At 38.7% G+C, this 23,826-nt stretch overlaps 1 protein-coding gene across 18 annotated transcripts in view; it reads left to right on the plus strand.

Annotated features, from left to right (window-relative positions):
• CSNK1G1 (casein kinase 1 gamma 1) overlaps nt 1-23,826 on the plus strand; it is a 197,664-nt gene that overhangs the window by 23,623 nt on the left and 150,215 nt on the right. For 2 of the 18 annotated variants that reach the window (XM_082737266.1, XM_082737259.1), the window contains exon 2: nt 3,330-3,446. The exons of the other annotated variants lie outside the window; for them this stretch is intronic. The gene's annotated coding sequence lies outside the window, so the exon portion shown is untranslated. The remainder of the gene's footprint in view (nt 1-3,329; nt 3,447-23,826) is intronic. 18 annotated transcript variants of the gene reach the window in all.

Below are 23,826 nucleotides of genomic sequence, written 5' to 3' on the forward strand. Positions count from 1 at the left end.
TATAATAATAATATTTATTAATTATTAATTAATATATATTAACATATAAATAAATATTTATTATTATTATTATTATTATTATTAATTTATTTATTTATCATTTATTATTGAGATCATGACCTGAGCCGAAGGCAGCGGCTTAACCCACTGAGCCACCCAGGCGCCCCTCATCCTTTTACTTTTAACCGTTGTGTCTTTTGATATAAATTGAGGGTTGTGTAAATAACATTTAGTTGGGACTGTTCTCCATTATGCCAGTCTCTACCTTTTATTTTTTTATTTTAATTATTATTATTTTTTAAAGATTTTATTTATTTATTTGACAGAGATCACAAGTAGACTGAGAGGCAGGTAGAGAGAGAGAGGAGGGAGCAGGCTCCCTGCTGAGCAGAGAGCCTGACTCGGGGCTCGAACCCAGGACCCTGGGATCATGACCTGAGCCGAAGGCAGAGGCTTTAACCCACTGAGCCACCCAGGCACCCCAGTCTCTACCTTTTAATGGGAGAATTTAACCTATTTACATTTAAAGTAACTGAAAAGGAAGGAGTTGTTTCTGGTATTTAGGACTCGTTTCTGCTATTTAGCTATTTGTTTTCTGTTTTATATATATATTTATTGTTTCTCAGGTCCTTTATCATTGCCTTCATTTCCAGTTAGTTTTGTACTGCTTTGTTCTCCTCTTTTTTGTAAAGGTTTTCCTTAATATTATTACTCTGGGGATTACAGTTAACATCTCAATCTTGGGACAGTCAAGTTTGAGCGTGAATATCAACTTAGTTGCAGCAGGTATACAGACACATTGCTCCTGTATAGCTCTGCTCCCTCTCCATTTTGTTATTGTTAGAATTACACCTTATACATTGTGTTGTCTTTATACAGTGTTCCTGTTAAAGAGGTGTTTAGTTACAAATGCATATTATTAGTTTAGGCATTTTTCTTTCAAATCATTGAAGCCAAAACAGAGTTAAAAACCATTGATGCTGGGCACCTGGGTGGCTCAGTAGAATAAGCGGCTGCCTTCAGCTCAGGTAATGATCCTAGGGTCCTGGGATCAAGTCCCACATTGGGCTTCCTGCTCAGTGAGGAGTCTGCTTCTCCTTCTCCCTCTGCCTGCTGCTCTGCCTGTTTGTGTGCATGTGCTGTCTCTCTCTCTCTGTCTCTGTCAAATAAATAAAATCTTTAAAAAACCTTTGATGCAATAATGCTGGTTTGTATATATATTTATATAGCTTTCTCTTATTCTTTATTTCTTTATATGATTTTAAAGGTACTATCGAGTATCCTTTCATTTTGGCCCAAACAACCCTCTGTTAAATTTCTTGTAAAGTGGCTCTTCTTTTTTGTTGTTGGGGGTTTTTTTGTTGTTGTTATTTTCAAGATTTTATTTATTTATTTGACAGAGAGACAGACAGCAAGAGAGGGAACACAAGCAGGGGGAGTGGGAGAGGAAAAAGCAGGCCTCCGGCTGAGCAGGGAGCCCAATGCAGGCTGATCCCAGGACCCTGGGATCATGACCTGAGTTGGAGGCAGATGTTTAATGACTGAGCCACCCAGGCGCCCCTAGAGCAGTTCTTGTGATGAAAGCTTTACCTTTTGTTTTTCTGGGAGCATCTTTAATTTTTTTTCATTTTTGAAGAAAAGTTTTGCTGGAGGGGCGCCTGGGTGGCTCAGTGGGTTAAAGCCTCTGCTTTCGGCTTGGGTCATGATCCCAGGGTTATGGGATCGAGCCCCGCATCGGGCTCTCTGCTCAGCAGGGAGCCTGCTTCCTCTCCTCTCTGCCTGCCTCTCTGTCTACCTGTGATCTCTGTCTGTCAAATAAATTAAAAAAAAAAAAAAAAAAGAAAAGAAAAGTTTTGCTGGATATAGATTTTTTTGTTAACTGTTACTTTCAACACTTGAAAATAAGTTATCCCACTGCTTTATGGCCTCCATGATTTCTTTTTTTATATAAGATTTTATTTATTTATTTGACAGAGAGATAGAGAGCACAAGTAGGCAGAGGGAGAGGGAGAAGTAGACTTCCTGACAAGAAGGGATTCCATGTGGGGCTTGATCCCCAGAACCCGGGGATTATGACCTGAGCCAAAGGCAGACACCTAACTGACTGAGCCACCCAGGTGTACCTCAATTACTATACTTTGAGGTCCTGAATTTCAATTTGATTTTCTTTTTACCCTCCCCCTCAATTTGATTTTTTTTTTTTAATAATTTATATTTCTTTCCTGATGTTTCTTCTTGGTGAGATACTTTTTTCTTGTTTTCCTTTTGTTCTTTCTGGTTTCCTTTGCCTGGGTTTTCTCAGGGACATTTTCTTTCTTTCTTTCTTTCTTTTAAAAAACATTTTATTTATTTATTTGACAGAGAGAGAGACCACAAGTAGGCAGAGAGGCAGGGAGAGAAGTGGGGGAAGCAGGCTCCCTGCTGAGCAGAGAGCCCGATGTGGGACTTCATCCCATGACCCTGAGATCATGACCTGAGCGTAAGGCAGAGGCTTAACCCACTGAACCTCCTAGGCGCCCCATCAGGGACATTTTCTGTATTAATTTCTTTATTCCTGTGAATGAGCCAGATTGGTTTTTCTTTGCATGCCTCATAATTTTTTTGTTGAGAACTGTACATTTTGAATATTATTGTGGAGTACCTCTAGACATCAGATATCTTCCTTGTCACTGCTCATTGTGGGTTGTTACTGTTTGTTTTTGTTTTGGGTCTTTTCTAAACTATTTTTGTAAAGTATATATTCTTAGTCATGTGTGATCCTTGGAATCTATGTTTCATTATCTTAGTATTCAACTAGCATTTTGACTATATTTCCTTGAATACCTGTAGCCCAAAACAGGAAATAATGCTCTTTCAGTTTTGACTAAATGGTTCTGTGTTTGAATATTCCTTCAACACTAAGCCAGGCCACTTAAAACCCTGCCTTATACTTCACTACCCATTTGTGTGGAGCCTGGTGGTGAGGTAGGGGTGAAAATTTAGGGTCTTTTTTTTTTTTTTAAGATTTTATTTATTAATTTGACAGATAGAGAGAGAGGGAATATAAGCAGGGGGAGTGGGAGAGGAAGAAGCAGGCCTCCTGGTGACCAGGAAGCTGACATAGGGCTCGATCCCAGGACCCTGGGGTCATGATCTGAGCTGAAGGCAGACGCTTAATGACTGAGCCATCTAGGCACCCCAACTTAGGGTCTTCTTTCTATGCATATATCCAGACTTGGGCATATATGTATCCTTTTTGAATCCTTTTTATGTCTGAGAGCTTACAAAGCTCATTTCTCCCTACCTACCTCCTTTTTCAGTCTCTCCCTTCCCTGTTTTCTTTTACCCAGGCTGCTTGCCCTGGAAGTGCTCCAAGTCAGGCAGAACAAAGGCAAAGTCCTTGTGCCAGTCCTCCAGGAAGCTGCCAGTCAGGTCCTAACATTCAGTCACAGTTCTTGGAGACTAAGGTTTGTATTGCTCCCTTGGTACTATCAGCCTGTACCAGAAGTGCAGCTGCCATGCTCACTGCCCCTGCTGAACTAGAGAGTAGGGGATGATAGGCAGGTGATATAAAACCCTATAACATTCTTATTTATTTATTTATTTATTTATTTATTTATTTATTTATTTTCTTTTCCGCATAACAGAATTCATTGTTTTTGCACCACACCCAGTGTTCCATGCAATACTTGCCCTCCTTAATACCCACCACCTGGCTGCCCCAACCTCCCCTGCCCCCTTCAAAACCCTCAGATTGTTTTTCAGAGTCCATAGTCTCTCATGGTTCACTTCCCCTTCCAATTTCCCTCAGCTCCCTTCTCTCCTTCTCCCTATATCCTCCATGTTATTTGTTATGCTCCACAAATAAGTGAAACCATATAATACTTAACTCTCTCTGCTTGACTTATTTCACTCAGCATAATCTCTTCTAGTCCCGTCCATGTTGCTGCAGAAGTTGGGTATTCATCCTTTCTGATGGAGGCATAATACTCCATAGTGTACATGGACCACAGATAGCCCTTTTTTTTTTTTTAAAGATTTTATTTATTTATTTGGCAGACAGATCATAAGTAGGCAGAGAGGCAGGCAGAGAGAGAGAGGAGTAAGCAGGCTCCCTGCTAAGCAGAGAGCCCAATTCAGGGCTCAATCCCAGGACCCTGGGATCATGACCTGAGCCAAAGGCAGAGGCTTTAACCCACTAAGCCACCCAGGCGCCCCAAGATGGCCCTTCTTTTCACTACATCTGTATCTTTGGGGTAAATACCTAGTAGTGCAATTGCAGGGTCATAGGGAATCTCTATTTTTAATTTCTTGAGGAAGCTCCACATGTTTCTCCAAAGTGGCTGCACCAACTTCCATTCCCACCAACAGTGTAAGAGGGTTCCCCTTTCTCGACATCCTCTCCAACACATGTTTCCTGTCTTGCTAATCTTAGCCATTCTAACTGGTGTAAGGTGGTATCTCAATGTGTTTTGGTTTTTTTTTAAGATTTTATTTATTTATTTGGCAGAGATCACAAGTAGGCAGAGAGGCAGGCAGAGAGACCGGGGAAGCAGGCTCCCCGCTGAGCAGAGAGCCCCATGTGGGGCTGGATCCCAGGACCCTGAGACCATGACCTGAGCCGAAGGCAGAGGCTTTAACCCACTGAACCACCCAGGCACCCCTCTCAATGTGGTTTTAATTTGAATCTCCCTGATGGCTAGTGATGATGAACATTTTTTCATGTGTCTGATAGCCATTTGTATGTCTTCATTGGAGAAGTGTCTGTTCATATCTTCTGCCCATTTTTTGATATGATTATCTGTTTTGTGCGTGTTGAGTTTGAGAAGTTCTTTATAGATCCTGGATATCAACCTTTTGTCTGTACTGTCATTTGCAAATATCTTCTCCCATTCCATGGGTTGCCTCTTTGTTTTGTTGACGGTTTCTTTTGCTGTGCAGAAGCTTTTGATCTTGATGAATTCCCAAAAGTTCATTTTCGCTTTTGTTTCCTTTGCTTTTGGAGACATATCTTGAAAGAAGTTGCTGTGGCTGATATCGAGAGGTTACTGCCTATGTTCTCCTGTAGGATTCTGATGGATTCGTGTCTCACATTGAGGTCTTTTATCCATTTCGAGTTTATCTTTGTGTACGGTGTAAGAGAATGGTCGAGTTTCATTCTTCTACATATAGCTGTCCAATTTTCCCAGCACCATTTATTGAAGAGATGGTCTTTTTTCCACTGTATATTTTTTCCTGCTTTGTTGAAGATTATTTGACCGTAGAGTTGAGAGTCCATATCTGGGCTCTCTACTCTGTTCCACTGGTCTATGTGTTTTTTTTTTTTTTTATGCCAATACCATGCTGTCTTGGTGATCACAGCTTTGTAGTAAAGCTTGAAATCAGATAACGTGATGTTGCCAGTTTTATTTTTTGTTTTTCAACATTTCCTTAGCAATTCAGGGTCTCTTCTTTTTTTTTATTATTTATTATTATTTTTTTAAGATTTTATTTATTTATCAGAGAGAGAGGGGGGCAGAGAGCAAGCACAGGCAGACAGAATGGCAGGCAGAGGCAGAGGGAGAAGCAGGCTCCCTGCCGAGCAAGGAGCCCGATGTGGGACTCGATCCCAGGACGCTCGGATCATGACCTGAGCTGAAGGCAGCTGCTTAACCAACTGAGCCACCCAGGTGTCCCTCTTCTGATTCCATACAAATTTTAGGATTATTTGCTCCAGCTCTTTGAAAAATACCGGTGGAATTTTGATCGGAATGGCATTAAAAGTATAGATTGCTCTAGGCAGTATAGACATTTTAACAATGTTTATTCTTCTGATCCAAGAGCATGGAATGGTCTTCCATCTTTTTGTGTCTTCTTCAGTTTCTTTCATGAGTGTTCTGTAGTTCCTCGAGTACAGATTCTTTACCTCTTTGGTTAGGTTTATTCCCAGGTATCTTACGGTTCTTGGTGCTATAGTAAATGGAATCGATTCTCTAATTTCCCTTTCTGTATTTTCATTGTTAGTGTATAAGAAAGCCACTGATGGGGGCACCTGGGTGGCTCAGTGGATTAAAGCCTCTGCCTTCAGCTCAGGTCATGATCCCGGGGTCCTGGAATCGAGCCCCACATTGGGCTCTCTGCTCGGCAGGGAGCCTGCTTCCTTCTCTCTCTATCTGCCTTCCTCTCTGCCTACTTGTGATCTCTGTCTGTCAAATAAATTTACAAAAAGAAAGAAAGAAAGAAAGCCACTGATGTCTGTACATTGACTTTGTATCCTGCCACGTTACTGAATTGCTGTATGAATTCTAGTAGTTTGGGGGTGGAATCTTTTAGGTTTTCCATATAAAGAATCATGTCGTTTGCGAAGAGAGAGAGTTTGACTTCTTCATTGCCAATTTCGATACCTTTTATTTCTCTTTGTTGTCTGATTGCTGTTGCTGGGACTTCTAATACTATGTTGAATAAGAGTGGTGAGAGTGGGCATCCTTGTTATGTTCCTGATCTCAACGGGAAGGCTGTGCTCTTTTTCCCATTGAGGGTGATATTTGCTGTGTGTCTTTCATAGATAGATTTTATGAAGTTCAAGAATGTTCCCTCTACCCTTACACTTTGAAGCATTTTAATCAGGAACAGATGCTGGATTTTGTCAAATACTTTTTCTGCATGAATTGAGAGGACCATGTGGTTCTTCTCTGTTCTCTTATTGATTTATTCTATTACATTGACTGATTTACAAATGTTGAACCATCCTTGTAACCCAGGGATGAATCCCACCTGGTCATGGTGGATAATCTTTTTAATTGTAACACTATTTAAAAATATATATTTTATTTATTTTTAGAGAGAGAGAGTGTTGCGTGTGAGCAGGTGGGGGAAGGACTGAGAGAGAAGGAGAAGCAGACTCCTCCTGAGCAGGAACTGCCCTCCCCAACCCCCGCCCCCACTCCCGATGCAGGTCTTGATGCAGGACTTGATCCAAGGATGCTGGATTATAACCTTAGCTGAAGGCAGACACCTATCCGACCTGGCCACTCAGAGCATCCCCCATAACACTCTTTTATTGCAATGTCATGGGTTCTTTCTTTGCTAATCTTCTTTTGGTTGTTGTGAGTTTTGGGGTTACATTCAAGGTTCTGCAAAAGTTGATTCTGACAGTTTTTACCAGGTTATTTGTTGCTTGTTTTTGTGGAGGGATGGGTCCCAGAGAGTTCCCTACTCTGCTATTTTTGATGATGTTCTCCCTCCGCTCCCTTCGGTTTTTAGTTTTCCTACTGAATCTCTGCAGAGCATCCTACTTAATTTTTATAACATTTTTTCAAGGAGTACATAAAAGGTTTACTGCATAAAGGGTCATGTATAGTTTAATGACTAGAAGTGAACACTGCATACGCATCACTCAAATAAAGAAATAGGACATTACCAGTACCTAAGAAGACTCTTACGTGCCCCTTTCTTTTTCTGACCTTCTAGGAAACACTATTCGGAATTTTGTGTTATTTAGTTATGCAAATAGGTAGGAAAGTATAACCAGAAGAAAAACCAGTCAATAGAAATAGACCTAGAAATGATGAGATGATAGAATTAGTGCAGAAGATCTTTAAAAACATTTAGTAAAAAGTTGAAGGATTTGAGGCACCTGGGTGGCTCAGTGGGTTAGAGCCTCTGCCTTTGGCTCAGGTCATGATCCCACGGTCCTGGGATCGAGCCCTGCATAAGGCTCTCTGCTCAGCAGGGAGTCTGCTTCCTCCACCTGCCCTGCCTCTTTGCCTACTTGTGATCTCTATCTGTCAAATAAATAAAATCTTAAAAAAAAAAAAAAGTTGACAGTTTTAAAGGTAGATGTGAAAATACCGAGGAGAGAATGGATATAAAACTTTTCAAGTGAATAGATACCTGAATTTTTGCTTTTTTAAAAAAGATTTTTTTTGACAGAGATTACAGGTAAGCAGAGAGGCAGGCAGAGAGAGAGGAAGAAGCAGGCTCCCAGCTGAGCAGAGAAGCCTGATGTGGGGCTGGATCCCAGGACCCTGAGACCATGACCCGAGCCAAAGGCAGAGGCTTTAACGCATTGAGCCACCCAGGCGCCCTGCCTTTTTTTTTTGTTTTTTTTTAAGATTTTATTTATTTGACAGAGAGAGAGATCAACAAGTAGGCAGAGAGGCAGGCGGGGGGGTGGGGAAGCAGGCTCCTCGCTGAGCAGAGGGCCCCATGCGGGGCTTTATCACAGGACCCTGAGATCATGACCCTAGCTGAAGGCAGAGGCTTTAACCTACTGAGCCACCCAGGTGCCCTGAATTGTTGCTTTTAATTAAGCATTTTTTTTAAAAGATTTTATTTGTTTATTTGACATACAGAGATCACAAGTAGACAGAGGGGCAGGCAGAGAGAGAGGAAGGGAAGCAGGCTCCCCGCTGAGCAGAGAGCCCAATGCAGGACTTGATCCCAGGACCCCGGGATCATGACCCAAGCCAAAGGCAGAGGTTTTAAACCACTGAGCCACCCAGGCGCCTCTATTAAGCGTTTTCAATATAACTTACAAAATGAAGACTGTCATAATACTGCTTTTTCAGATAATAAAAGATGAAAATACTAAGATCTGAAAAATGAGCATGTAACCAAGATGATTATTTTTATATATTTTTAAAAGATTTTATTTATTTATTTGACAGCAAGAGCAGCAGTGAGAGAGGGAACACAAGCAGGAGGATTGGGAGAGGGAGGGGGAAAAGCAGGGTTCCCGTGGAGCAGAGAGCCCAATGTGGGGCAATCCCAGGACCCTGGGATGAGGACCTCACCTGAAGGCAGGCAGACGCTTAATGCCTGAGCCACCCAAGCACCCCTGGTTTTTTTGTTTTGTTTTGTTATCATTTTATTTATTTGTCAGGGAGAGCTTGACCACAAATGGGGAGGGGCGGGAGAGGGAGAAATATGGGACTTGATCCTAGGACCCTTGGGTCATGACTAGACCCAAAGGCAGTTGCTTTACCAATGGAGCCACTCAGGCATTCCACCAAGATAATAATCTTGAATGAAGTAAGGAATAATATGGTTAAAATAGAAGCTCAGTATTTACTGTAGAAATATTTGAGAATGATTCAACATAAATTGTATTTCATGAAGTATATCTACATTTCTGCTGTATTTATTTAATATAAATTAAATGTTATGACTTAACATATTTTAATTAATGTATGATAAATGCTAAATAACATTTCTATTATATAAATACTTAAGCATTAATCTTTTTCTAAAATTGCACATTTTCAAGCATTTTGTAGGTAAGGCTGTGCTGTATACTTGTTAGGACAGTACTGACAGCATAAACCTCTTTATGCACTCAGCCATGATTAAACTAAGGTTTACATCCTTAGTATTAAAATACCACAGTCCAGTTACTAATCATATTTTTAATTTTTCTAAGTTGCCAATCGTACCAGTACTGATCAGGGCCGTTGGGATTTGTCTTAATGTGGAGCAGGTTAGGACAATGAATTCTTTTTCTTTGGTTAAAAAATTTAAGTTTTAATTCTTTTTTTCCCAACATTTTATAATTTACTTTTGAATAAATCTCAATTTATGGTTGAGAAGGTTTAGAAGTATTAACTTGGGTCACTGACTTATATATGATTAGAATTCAGAATTTTTAGCCTTTGGTTCAATTCTTATCTTCAGTTTCTGTATATGACATGTTCTTCCACGTTATGTGTGCTTTTGGTTTACTTGCATTAATTTGTTTTTGGTACTAAAATATTTTAAGGTACTGAGTTGGTTATTCAGAACCATCAAGTATTTTTATATTTGGGGGGAGCTGAACATTGAGTCCAGTTGATCCTTTATATTAAAAATAGTATTTATTCTCTACATTGTTATACAATCTTGTGTCCAGGACTTCCAGTTACAGGGTTGAGAGGATTTAATTTTGTCTTTGAGTAGAGTGACCAGATAGTTCAAATCTGTGACTGGAGAATAGTTTCTTGTGTGCCCAAGAGGAAGTAAATGTATGCTGTGCATGAAAGTTTTAGTTTGTTTGTTTTAAAGATTTTATTTATTCATTTGAAAGAGAGAGGCAGAGAAAGCTCAAGCAGGGAGCAGCAGGCAGAGGGAGAAGCAGGCTCTCCACTGAGCAGGGAGCCTGATGCAGGGCCCGATCCCAAGAGCCTGGGATCATGACCCGAGCCGAAGACAGTGGCTTAACCCACTGAGCCACCCAGGTGCCCCGAAAGTTTTAATCTTTAAATGATCAAAGACCTCTACTGGAAGCAGGTCACTCTGCAACTTAAAGTAATTTTTGGACTACAATATATATAACATTAGCATACATATGATTGCTAGTTTTAGAATATTCTGCATCCAATGTAATTGAATTGTAGTATCATAATAAAGTGTAACAGATAAAATATTGTTAACTTTGACATAATGTGTACCTCTAATTAGTAACTACTTGGTTTTGTGGTGACAGTGTCATTAATCTCTTGGGTTAATGTGTGTGTATGTATGTTTTTTGCAAATGTTTTTAATTTAAACAGTATTAATAAGACTTTCTGTTACTGTAAGTTGTTTACAGAGGTATTCTTTTAACACAGTATATGTGCTTTCTAAGGGTGATTTTAATCTGGATAGAAATTGGGCAGTTTGGTGTGTATTCCTATAAATTCTTTTTCTTTATATATGCTAGCATGTGTATATATATATATTCAGTTCCCTTGTTTGTTTAAAGATTTTTATTTATTTGAGAGACAGAGAATGAGCACAAGCAGGGGAAGAGGCAGAGGAGGAGGGAGAAGCAGATTCCCTGCTGAGCAGGGATCCTAAGGTGGGGCTCTGTCACTCTGGTATCATGACCTGACTGGAAGGCAGATGCTTAACCAACTGAGCTACCCAGGTACCCCTTCAGTTCTCTTGTTAACAATATGCTGTACTATTTATTGTTTTCCTACTTAAATTTTTTTTCTTAGCATTATCTCAATATCTTGTAACTATTTTGAGAATATGGACTAGGTGTTTGGTTTGATTCATGTTTTAAAATAATTTATGTGAGAGGTACATGGGTGCCTCAGTCAGTTAAGCATTTGACTTTTGATTTTGGCTCAGGTCATGATCTCAGGATTGAGCCCTGAATTGAGCTTTGTGGTCAGCATAGAGTCTGTTCTTCTCCTTCTGTTCCCTCCTGCTTGTGCTCTCTCTCTCTCTAAAATAAATTAAATCTTAAAATAAAATAAAATAATTTATGTGGTTATTTCATATGGGAGCATTGTAAAAAAATTTGAACAGTATAAAGAACAAAATAAAACCACATGTAATACCTTCTAGTTAGTAATCATTATTAGCAGTCAAATCATCTTTCTAATTTGTTCTGATTTTATGAGTATATATAAAGTGTATGTTTTAAATAAAATTTGAAAAAAATTTGGATTATATAGGTTAGTGTTCTTTTTTCACTTAACATTGAAAAAATTATTCCATATCATCAGATAGTTAGGTAATGGCTATAGAATACAGAAGTTATTTACACCTTTATTGTTTCTAAAGTTATTTCAGATACTTGCTTCTATGTATCCTGAAATAAACATTTTTATTATTTCTCTAGGACACTTCTTTCTTTAGGGCTTAATAGATGAACATTATTATTTATTCCTTGCTATTCAATAAGTGAACATTTTACCAGAGGTGATACAGTCCTTTTAACAAGACATGAGAGTCTATTTATCTGGATTTGGATAACGTTGGGTAACAAGACTTTTTTTTTTTTATCTTTACCATTTTTATATGTGAAAAATATTTTTGTATAATGTCTTGAATGTGTACTTCATATGTGTAATATAACAGTGCTTTGTGACCTCTGGATATTATATATATTTAGCAACTAACTGTAAAGTAAAAAGTAAAATAAAATTTATGTAAAAATAAATTGGTACAGTTTGAGTCACATCAATATTGTATTTCTGAAATGTTAGAGGACAATGAAAATTGCAAAGGACCTGTTTTTTCTAATTTATATTGTCATGTGTATAAGACTTGGTAGAGTGCTGATGAATCCACCTTGAGGTTGTTTTTTTTTTTTTTTAAGATTTTATTTATTTATTTGACAGACAGAGATCACAAGTAGGCAGAGAGGCAGGCAGAGAAGAGGAAGCAGGCTCCCTGCTGAGCAGAGAGCCCAATGCGGGGCTCCATCCCAGGACCCTGGGATCGTGACCTGAGCTGAAGGCAGAGGCTTTAACCTACTGAGCTACCCAGGCGCCCCTCACCTTGAGTTTTGATGTGGTGCAGTTGTTATGTGAGAGTTGTTGGCTGATAGCTACTAAGAATCATCTCCACCCATAGCTAGAAATGGTCTTTGGAAGGTAGTTTGTTAAAATTATTGGTGGATTAGAATCATGATCAATGGCTAATCTAACAAAGAGCAAATTGCTTTAGAGGCATTTTATTTGACATTTTGATTGTAGATTCTTCCTTTTATTTGCATTAGGAATGTACCCAAAGGACTCTTGATTAGAAATTTGGGGGGGTGGTGCCTGGGTGGCTCAGTCAGTTAAGCTTTGGACTCGATTTTTGCCTCAGTTTATGATCTCAAGGTTATGAGCTCAAGCCCCATGTCAGGCTGGTGCTCAGTGCAGAGTCTGCTTTTCCCTGCCTTTCTGCTCCTTCCCCTGCTCATGCTCTCTCTCTTTCTCTAAAGTAAATAAACAAAATCTTTTTAAAAATTGTTTTTTATTAGGGCACCTGGGTGGCTCAGCTGGTTAAGTGCCCAACTCTTGGTTTGGGTTCAGGTGTGATCTTACAGATCCTGAGATTGAGCTCCCTGTTGAGCTCTGAGCTCAGTGGGGAATCAGCTTGAAGATTGTCTCCCTCTGCTTCTTCCCCCACTGCATGCTCACTCTGTCTCAAATAAATAAGTAAATCTTTAAAAAAAGAAATTATTTTTTATTAACTTTGTTGTTTGTATTTATGCACATAAAACAGTATTTCTTTTTCCCTTTGCTTTAATGTTTTTAAAATATTACAATTCATAACATAACCCACTGAGCCACCCAGGCGCCCCCTTACAATTCATAACTTAAAGACATTAGTTGCATTGATGTTCAGATTAGTCTGTGTGTGAGAACATGTGTGAAAACACTTAGCTTAAACATAAGGGAATTTCTAATGAATTAAAGAACAATGATGATGTTCAGTATACAAATCATGTCTTTACCCACTGCTCCTGAATTTGCTCTATTTGACTTAATTATGAAATGAAATGGCCCTTGTTTAATCCAATCACAGTTTTTTTGTTTAAAAAATTTTTTTAAGTAATCTCTACAATTAATGTGAGACTCAAACTCATGACCCTGAGATTAAGAATTGGATGCTCTGCCTATTGAGCCAGGCAGTTGCCCCTGTCCAACCCACAGAAACTCTTGTAATTTTATTTTCCTAGGAATATCATATATGCAGAACTGAGAACTTGAGAGTAGGCTAGGAAGTCTGTATTATAAAAGCCTGAGTCCTAAAACTCATGTGTTTTTCTTCAGAGTATACTTTTGAAGCTTCTAAGAACATACTCGCTTGACTTTACTAAGTCACCTAACTTTACTATTGAGTTTGGTTATAATGCATAGCAAATTAAAGGTGTTGCTAGAACTGAACACACCCTGGAAGATTTGACTTTTGATACAAAAAAAGAGAAAAATATATAGTTTTAAAACTTAGTAGCCTGGGGCCGTTTAGTATAGTAACAGCATTTGACCTTATATACTTCATTAGTGCTGACTGACATAATTTTTCAAAGAAGAATACTTTGGTTGTTCTCAGTCATCACAGAGGTTAAATTCACATAATGTCATGTGTTTGGCTGCCTTAAGAGTTCATGTGTGAGTCCATTTCATGCTCTGAAATAATTATAAATTGCCTTTTTTTCTTTTCCTTTCCAATATTTATATCTATCTTCTTTTTGACTTGGCTAGGGCCATTGTTTAAGTTATTTTTGCAGTGGCTTCTATTTAATTGTAAAGTATATATGTCTAAACTGAGCTTTAGAATTTAAAAGGATAAGCTTCCAATTTTCTAGTAAATTCATGCATTGAAGATACAATTTCTTAATGACTAGCCTAGTGAGATATTATTCTACTTAAAGATATTTACCTCTATGCACACAGTTTGGCATATATACCTGCATGTATTTATATATATTTTAAAAGATTTTGTTTATTTATTTATTTGTCAGAGAGAGAGAGGGAGCGAGCGCACAAGCAGGCAGAGTGGCAGGCAGAGGTAGAGAGAGAAACAGGCTCCCCCCGATCAAGGAACCCGATGTGGGACTCGATCCCAGGACCTTGGCATCATGACCTGAGCCGAAGGCAGTGGCTTAACCAACTGAGCCACCCAGGCATCCCATTATATATATTTTAGAAGTACTTGGTTAGAAGGAATTGTGGTTGGTAGGGGCATAGTTAAAGAGGTAGGACAAGATCTGGTTAGAAGGAATTGTGGTTGGTAGGGGCATAGATAAAGAGGTAGGACAAGATCTGCTAATTATAGAAAAGATTAGAAAGTTTAAGGTAGGTATGAAAGATGGGGAAGAGAAAACAATTTGAAGATCAATGTGTTAATAATTTAATCTTGGAATATTCATTAAAAGGAAAATTTTCATTTTTTTTGTTTTAATATCACATTGACCCTAGGAACTTTATAAATAATCAGATATCATCCTGTAGTGTGTAAGACTGAAGATTTTATGTAACTGATTAAAATTATTTAATATTAATAGGTAATAAAAGGAAAAGGGGCAAGTAAAACTCAGTTATCCTTGGAGAAAGAGCATTTTTTCTGTTCCAGGATTATAAAACATTGTTTTAGACATGGACTTTTATGCAGCCAAATGTACGAAATTATGTGTTTTACTACACTGTCTTGATAATTGAATTTGGCCCAGACTCATGGGAATCCTGTAGGCGTGTGTATGTTTGACTTCTGTGCAAGCTACTAGAGAAGGGTTGGTTTTAATTAAAGCTTCATAAAGCAGTGCCAAAATATGGATTTTTTAGGTGTTTGTTGTTTGCTTCTTTGTAGTGAGCCTACCTATTATTTCTTTTCCCATTTTGCCTTTCTTGGCTTTAAAGAAACACCCTTCTTGCTCATGGCTTTTAAAATTTCAAATTGAAACCAATATGTACTTATCTTACTTTATTTATTATTATTGTTGTTATTATTATTATTTTCTTTAAAAAAGATTTTATTTATTTGACAGAGAGAGAGATAGAATACAAGCAGGAGGAGCAATAGAGGCAGAGGAAGAAGCAAACTTCCCAACGTGGGACTCAATCCCAGGACCCTGGGATTATGACCTGAGCTGAAGGCAGCCACTTAACTGACTGAGCCACCCAGGAGCCCTATTTTTTCTTCTTATTATTTTTTTATGTCTCTTACTTTAATGGTACTGAATACAGAGCAGCACTTTTTCTCCTTTGAGGTGACTGGCAGGCATTTCCTCCTCTGCTTCTCTCAAACATTATCTTTTGAGTATTTTCACTGGGTTTTTGTTTGAGGGTTTATTTCCCAGTCAGAGGTTACTACTACTACAGGTAGATCCTCTCAGAAGACTTAATGGATTATTATGAATTCAGTATGGTGTCAGAGGAAGGAAAGGAGAAATTCTGGGTCTCTGCAGTAGGAATAAAATAAATATAAACTATCAAACAAGCCAGGACAAATTCAAGTTCTTTTCAGGGTTTTGTTGTTTGGTATGGAGGCTCAAGAAGAACAGGAAAAACTTCTTGGCTCTTTATGTGGATATGAGAGGTTATGGTTGTCTTTTGTCTACTCATTTTCCTTACCTTAACCACTTACCTTTGCTTTGAAGGTGTTTACAGGAAGAATAGGGATGAGGGGGAAAGAGCTCTCCTTGTGGCTTGCCTTATATCTCTGATCAATTCTTTTAATTTTAATTTTAATTTTTGCTTTTTTTAACTAAGCTCTATGTCCAACATGGGACTTGAACCCAAGACCCCGGATCAAGATCTCATGCTCTACCATGAACCAGTCAGGTGCCCTCATCTCTGATCAGTTTTGTTGTTTTTTCCTGTGGTAGTCATTCTTATTTTAGCAGCAAAGAAACTGAGGCATTGTCAAAGGTTACTGTTTCCCTATATTCTCTGTCCATTGTTTATCATTGAACCCTTTTGTGAATCTGTGTGTTTTCCCCACCTTTGAGTTGTGAAGCCATCCTAACTTCCTTCTTTATAGAGGAGATGCTTTGAAATAGTCATTTACCAGTTTGTGATTTGGGCTTTTTTTCATTGGCAGATTGTAATATTGGGGCTGCTTTGACCATAAAATACATTTCTGGCTGATCTGACAGCCACAAAGAGTGAGGTGTCTTTCTATAGCTTTGAAATTAAAAAATGCAGCTTAACGGATTTTTTGCTAACTGTTGCTTAAGTTTGGTTGCCTATAGAAATTTACCAACATCCTGAAACAATTACGTGAGAGAATGGCTGATAGCACTAAGTAGCATATGTGTATGAATAATTTTTCAACCAAATGTAGAAAAGGAGAGCTAATTAGTTTAAAGTGATGGTGATATTCATTTTATTGTATAATTAATATAATGGAAGATAATTAAAAATGAAAAGAAAGTGAGAACGTTAATTCTAACACAATTCTAACACAGAATAAGTCATTTTTATTTTCTATTTTTTGCACTTGTATTTGTAAGTATACTATGTTTAATTTTTGTTATTTGGTAATATCATAAATACATATGTATAATCTATAAGGCCATGTTTAAAATTTTTTTTTAAGTTTTATTTATTGAATTTTGGTGCCCAACCTGGGGCTCAAACTCACAACTCCAAGATGAAGAATTATATGCTTCTCCGAATGAGCCAGCCAGGTTACCCTATAAAGCCATGATTCAAAAAATTAGAGATAGGGGGAAGTTTTAGGGGTCTTAGAAATGGATGGTAGGAGAGCTTGGGTGGCTAAGGCAGTCAAGCATCTGACTCTTGGATTGTCTCAGGTCCAGATCTCATGACTCATTAGATTGAGCCCTACCTATTGCTCCAAGCTCAGAGGAGTCTGCTTCCATATTCTCTCCCTCTGACCTTCTCCCCTATTAGTGCATGTGCCCTCTCTCTTTTTTCCTCTTTCAAATAAATTAAAAGGAAAGAAAAGAAAGAAAGAAAGATGCCTGGGTGGCTCAGTCATTTAAGCATCTCTCTCCTACTTGGGTTGTGATCCCAGGGTCCTGGGATCCAGCCCCACATCTGGCTCCTTGCTCAGAGGGGAGCTTGCTGTTCCCTCTCCCTCTGCCTGCCCTGCCCCCTGCTTTTGTGCATTTTCTCTCTGTGTCAAATAAGTAAAATCTTAGAAAAGAAAAGAAGGAAGAAAGGAAGAAGGAAAGAAAGAAAGAAAGAAAAGAAAGAAGAGATATTAAAGACTGGGAGGTAGGGTCACCTAGGTGGCTCAGTTGGTTAAGTGTCTGCCTTCCTCTCAGGTCATGATCTCAGGGTCCAGGTATTGAACCCTGTGTCAGGCTCCCTGCTCAGTGGGGAATCTGCTTCTCCTTCTCTGGCACCCCCCCCCCCCACCAACTTGTGCTGTCTCTCTCTCTCAAATAAAGTCTTTTTTAAAAGAAGACTGGAAGGTAATACTTTCCTATAGTTACTTGATAAAGGGCACCCCTTAAAAAGGAACTTTAAAGGAGTGAAGAAAGATAAGGATATTAAATATACAAGGAAGGTGTTTCAGAATTTCAGAACCACTGGTGTAACATAATCCTATATTTACTATCAGCTTAGAATAGATATTGCATTTACTTTATTTCCAGTGATAAGGGAGACTATATTTTTCCCCAAGATACACTATCTTTAAAAGAAAATAAAATCTTTCTACCATTAAACACCTAAAAATGATGGATTTTTTTGTTGTTTATTTTATTTTTTAAGATTTTATTTATTTATTTGACAGAAAGAGACATAGTGAGAAAGGGAACACAAATAGGGGGAGTGGGAGCAGGAGAAGGAGGCTTCCCGCTGAGCAGGGAGTCCAATGCAGGGCTTGATCCTAGGACCCTGGGATCATGACCCGAGCCAATGGCAGATGCTTAGCTGACTGAGCCACCCAGGTGCCCCTATTTTATTTTTTTAAAGATTTTATTTGTTTTTCAGTGGGGGGGGGGCAGGTAGAGGGATAAGCAATCTCCCCACTGAGCAATGAGCCTGTTGCGGGACTCAATCCCAAGACCTTGGGATCATGACCCCAGCCGAAGGCAAATGCTTAACCAACTGAGCCGCCCAAGTGTCCCGGATTTATTTATTTTTTTTAAACCAAACAAATGAACAAACAAAAACCTCAAGGTTGAGCTAGCAAAAAAGATTAAAAAATGAAACAAATCAAAACACAAGAGAGCCCCAATTCAAAGAAGTATAGAAGCATTTGATGACTGCTGCCTTGAAGCTCAGTGGGTTAAAGCCTCTGCCTTCGGCTCAGGTCATGATCCCAGGGTCCTGGAATTGAGCCCTGTATCGGGCTCTCTGCTCGGCGAGTGGCCTGCTTCTGCCCCACTCCTCTGCCTGGCTCTCTGCCTACTTGTGATCTCTGTCTGTCAAATAAATAAATAAAATCTTTAAAAAAAAAAAGAGAGAGATGCATGGGACTCAGGAGACAAAGAATAGAAGCCATGCCTTATAGGAAGTCAGGTCAGAGATCCACCTTCCTAAAATGAGAATCCACAAAAAGCTATATACCCACTTTAAAAGGGAGAAGCAGGAAAAAAATCACCCTAGCAAAGAGAAGAAACTTATCCTTCTTAGCTATGGCTATAAATAGAGGGAGAAAAAAGTTTTCCCTGAATGTTTATAATTAGACACCTGCCCTCATAGAGGTTTGGAACCCCACTACCTGTGTAACTTCAAAAAAAAAAAAAAAAAATCTCTGAACTGAGACTCATTTTGAGTGATTACAGCTTGGTGTTATGCCCAGGCAAAGATAGAAATGAATCAAAATTCTTTCTGGAGGAGTATGTTCTCAAAGGTTTCCAAGAATCACCAAATATAACATTCCAGAGAGTGTGAACTCCCTTACACAAAGCACATGAGGAGATAATTCACCAAGAGCAAAACAAAACACCTAAATCAGACCCACCGAAACTTCAAATAGTGTCATTACTAGGCATTTATAAAAATAAATGTGCTTAATGTATCTGAAGAAACAAATGGAAGAATTGAAATTAAGACTCAGGAACAAAGGATTGTCCAAAATAATTAGAATCCAGAAACAAAAATATATATAATAATTAAAATGAAAAATTCAAGGATGGGTTTAACAGCATATTGGATTGAAAAGAGAATTAGTGAGGTAGAAGAGAGATTTGAAGAATTAATTTGGAATGTTATACAGGGAGATAAAAGAGAGAAAATATCAGTAAGGTGAAGACATGGAAGAAGAATTGAAAAAGTCTGATGTACATTTATGGTAAACAGAATAACAGGCCCTCAAAGATATTCATATCCTAACCCCTAGAACCTATGCATATGTTACCTTCAATGGCAGAAGGGACTGGCAAATATGATTAAATTAAGGATTTTTAGATGGGGAGATTATCCTGGATTATCCAGTGAGCCCATTGTAATCACAGCAGTCCTTATAAGGAAAAACAGTAGGCAGGAGAGCCAGAGAGAGATTTGAAGATACTACATCCTTTGCTCTGAAAAGTAGAAGAAGGAGCTATGAGCCAAGGAATATAGGTGGTCTCTAGGGGTTGAAAAAGACAACAGATTCTTCCTTAGAACCTCTACCAGGAACATAGCCCTGTCAACACCTTGAGTTTAGCCTGGTGAGACCCAATTTGTACTTCTTACCTCCAAAACTGTTGTTCTAGGCCACTGAGTTTGTGGTAATTTGTTATAGGAGCAATAAAAAAAATAAACATCTAATCAAAATTCTACATGTAGACAGATGAGAGAAGGATAAGAGACCTATAACTTTAAACTTTAAATTATATGTACATTTAAAAGTTTCCAGAGCAGCGCCTGAAAGAATAAAAATAGAACTAGAAGGCAAATGGAATGGTAGAGGGGAACCTCAAATAATGTAGAAAAAAAGGAGAAAGGAACAAAAGGGTAGGACAAAGGTCTGGTAGAACTAATATGGTACAAATAAGGCTAAATAAACCACTAATCATAATGAATATAAATAAATCAAATGCGGGGTGCCTGGGTGGGTCAGTTGTTAAGCCTCTGCCTTAAGCTCAGGTCATAATTCTGGTGTCCTGGGATCGAGCCCTGCTTGGTGGGAGACCTGCTTCTCCCTCTTCTACTCTCCTTGCTCATGTTCCCTCTCTTGCTGTGTCTCTCTCCATGAAATAAATAAATAAAATCTTTAAAAAAGGATCAAATGCTGTACATAAAAGACAAAGTTTGTCAGATTATATGTATAAGCCAAAACCAACATGTGGGTTTTTGGTGGTTGTTTTTTTTTTTTTTTTTTTGAAGATTGTATTTTTTTTATTTGAAAGAGAGAGCATGAGATGGGGGAGGTCAGAGAGAGAAGCATACTCCCCACTGAGCAGGGAGCCTGATGCAGGATTGGATCCCAGGACTCCAGGATCATGACCTGAGCTGAAGACAATGGCTTAACCAACTGAGCCACGCAGGCGCCCCCAACATACAGTTTCTAAGAGATTAAAATATTGGGATAGAGGCAGTTGGAAGGTAAAAGGAATGCAAATGTTATACCTGGCAAAGTAGTAACCAAAAGAAATTGGTGGTTATGTTAATAAAATAAAATTACTTCAGGCAAAGGAGTACTACTTTAGTGTTTCAAATGAGAATTCGTTTTTGCTGCTAGGTAGGCACAGAAACTAACAATGGCTTAAAGAAAGCAGGTATTTATTTTTCCCCCACATGAAAGAGCCTAGAAGTTGACATTTCTAGGGCTGATCATGGAAGTTTCATTTTATCATCAAGGTCTCAGAATACTTTGGTTTTTTGTACTGCCGTCTCTTAGCCTGTGGTCAACTTTGTGGTCCAAGATGGCTGCTTCCGGCACCAATTCTCACAGATTCCATGTAGAAGGGAGGATGGGGGTTGGGTATGGAGCCCATGAAAGCTATTAGGCCATCTCTTAATGTCGTTCATGGAAGCCTACTTAGCTCTTCACTGCAAGACTGTTATGAAATGTGTTTTAGGTGAGCATATTGGTGTCTAGAGTAAACTTGGACTTTACTTACTGAGGAAAGAGGAAAGATTCAGTTTTGGTACAGTCACCAGCAGTCTCTGCCACATTATATAAAGACTGTGTTTACCAGAAGTTACTGGTTGTTAACTTTATTTTTACTATATAACAAAGGTTCAACATACATAAACCAAAAATGATAATTACAAGGATAAATAGACAAATTTACCATCATAATAGTTTTTAACTCCAAACAAAAATATTAGTAGGGAGATAGAAGACTTGAACAACCCCATGAATAAGCTTGAATTACTGGGTGAGTATAGAACATTGTATTCAAATTTTAAAGAATCAGTACCATAGCATTGCTACTATGTGCATATATAGTACTTTGTGGAACCCAGAATTTCAGATAATGCAACAGATAATTAACCTTAAAAAGTGCCCGGGCACCTGGGTGGCACAGTAGGTTAGGCCTCTGCCTTTGGCTCAGGTCATGATCTTAGGGTCCTGGGATTGAGTCCTGCATCAGGACACTCTGCTCGGCAGGGAGCCTGCTTCCTCCACTCTCTCTCTGCCTACTTGTGATCTCTCTCTGTCAAACAAATAAATAAATAAAATCTTAAAAAAAAAAAAATGCCCCTGGAAATCTCAACAGATTTCAAAGATTGTGTGTCATTCAGACCATTTTTTCTCATGACACTCACTGCAAGCTAAATTAGGACTTAGTTTTTAGAAAGGTAACTTTTTTTTTTTTTAAAGATTTTATTTATTTATTTATTTGACACAGACAGAGACAGAGGGAGAGCACAAGCAGGGGGAGCAGCAGGCAGAGGGAGAGGGAGAAGCAAGGCTCCATCCCAGGACCCTGGGAGCATGACCTGAACTGAAGGCAGATGCTTAACTGACTGAGCCATCCAGGCACACCTAGAAAGGTAACTTTAAAAATATTTGAAAATTTGTAAATACACTTGTAAATAACTGAGGTTCCAGAAGAAGTTATGTTGGAGGTTTAAGAATATTTAAAACTTGGGGCGCCTGGGTGGCTCAGTGGGTTAAGCCGCTGCCTTCGGCTCAGGTCATGATCTCAGAGTCCTGGGATCGAGTCCCACATCAGGCTCTCTGCTTGGCGGGGAACCTGCTTCCCCTTCTCTCTCTCTGCCTGCTTGTGATGTCTCTCTCTCTCTCTCTGTCAAATAAATAAAATAAAAAGAATACTTAAAACTCGGTAATAATGAAAATGCAGTATCAAAATTTATGGTTAACTCTTGGTGGCTCTTGACCATAGCACATAGTCAAGTTTCTTAAATATCCCATTAGAGCATGAAGACAGTGCATATGCAGGCAATGATAATAAGAGAGGAAAAGAACCTCACAGATTGGGAACTGTCAGTGGCTTCTCAGGTCTTAATGTTAGTGTACAATGCCTTGTGCAATTTGACCTCCAACAGTTGTGAGCTTTCTCTGTTTTAATTTTAATAACATAATTACAGTTCCCTGATCAGATTAGATCAGTGGTTTTGAAACTTTAGTGTGTATCAGAGTCATCTGGAGGATTTGTTAAAGCGTAGATTGCTGGCCCCTACCTCCAGAGTTTCTGATTTAATGGATCTGGGCTGGGGCCCCCAAATTTCTATTTATAACAAATTCCCAGGTAATGTTGATGCTCCTGACCGAGGGACCATGCTTTGAGAACAGCTGCGTTAGAGGCTGCATTCTCTTGGCTCCATTCGTGTGTGTGTGTGTGTGTGTGTGTGTACATTTTTTTCCCCTCTGCAATGCCTTTCTCTCCCTTGGTATACTTTTTCAGAAACTCTTAGTCTCCCCCTACCCCTGCTTCCCTGCCTCCACAGTTAAATCTCACTCTTTGAAGTATTTTTAACCACTAAATTATTAGATATTCCTTGTCTATACTTCCTTATACTGCCGAATACCTCTCACATATCTGTAAGAGCCCTTGTCATATTTCTTAAAGCCATTAAAATCTGTATTTTGTGGGGGCGCCTGGGTGGCTCAGTGGGTTAAGCCACTGCCTTCGGCTCAGGTCATGATCTCAGGGTCCTGGGATCGAGTCCCACATCGGGCTCTCTGCTCAGCAGGGAGCCTGCTTCCTCCTCTCTCTCTCTGCCTGCCTCTCTGCCTACTTGTGATCTCTCTCTGTCAAATAAATAAATAAAATCTTTAAAAAAAAAAAATCTGTATTTTGTGTTTATATCCAGTGTATATCCGCATACCTGGTAATAGAAAGCAGTAAGTTAATACTTATTAATAAATAAATGAGCTTTTTCCATTCATATTTTGATTGAATATAGGTTAATATATAACCTATATATTATAGGTTATATATATATATGTATACATACATATATATATATAATGATTATGGAGATTTATCCAATACTGTATGTAGCACAGTGTTAAAATTCTGTGTTGTATGTTTAGAAATATATTGGTAAAATACACTTTGGAAGGTCACCTGAATTTGGAAAGTTTTCTTTTGTCTTCCTGCTATTTCATGTCTTGACTGGAACAAAAGGGTACAGGAATAAAGATGGTGAAATGAGGAACTACTTGCAATGGATTTAATAAGGAAGGATAAAATAAGAACGAGGCCAGTGGGTCTTCCTTGATTCATTGTATCAGTTCAATCCGAAAGCAGGGTCACTAGGAGATTATATGTGTGTGTGTGTGTGTATTTTTTTTAAAGATTTT

The sequence above is a fragment of the Mustela nivalis genome (genome assembly GCF_964662115.1).
Source record: "Mustela nivalis genome assembly, chromosome: 6".
Lineage (NCBI taxonomy): Eukaryota > Metazoa > Chordata > Mammalia > Carnivora > Mustelidae > Mustela > Mustela nivalis.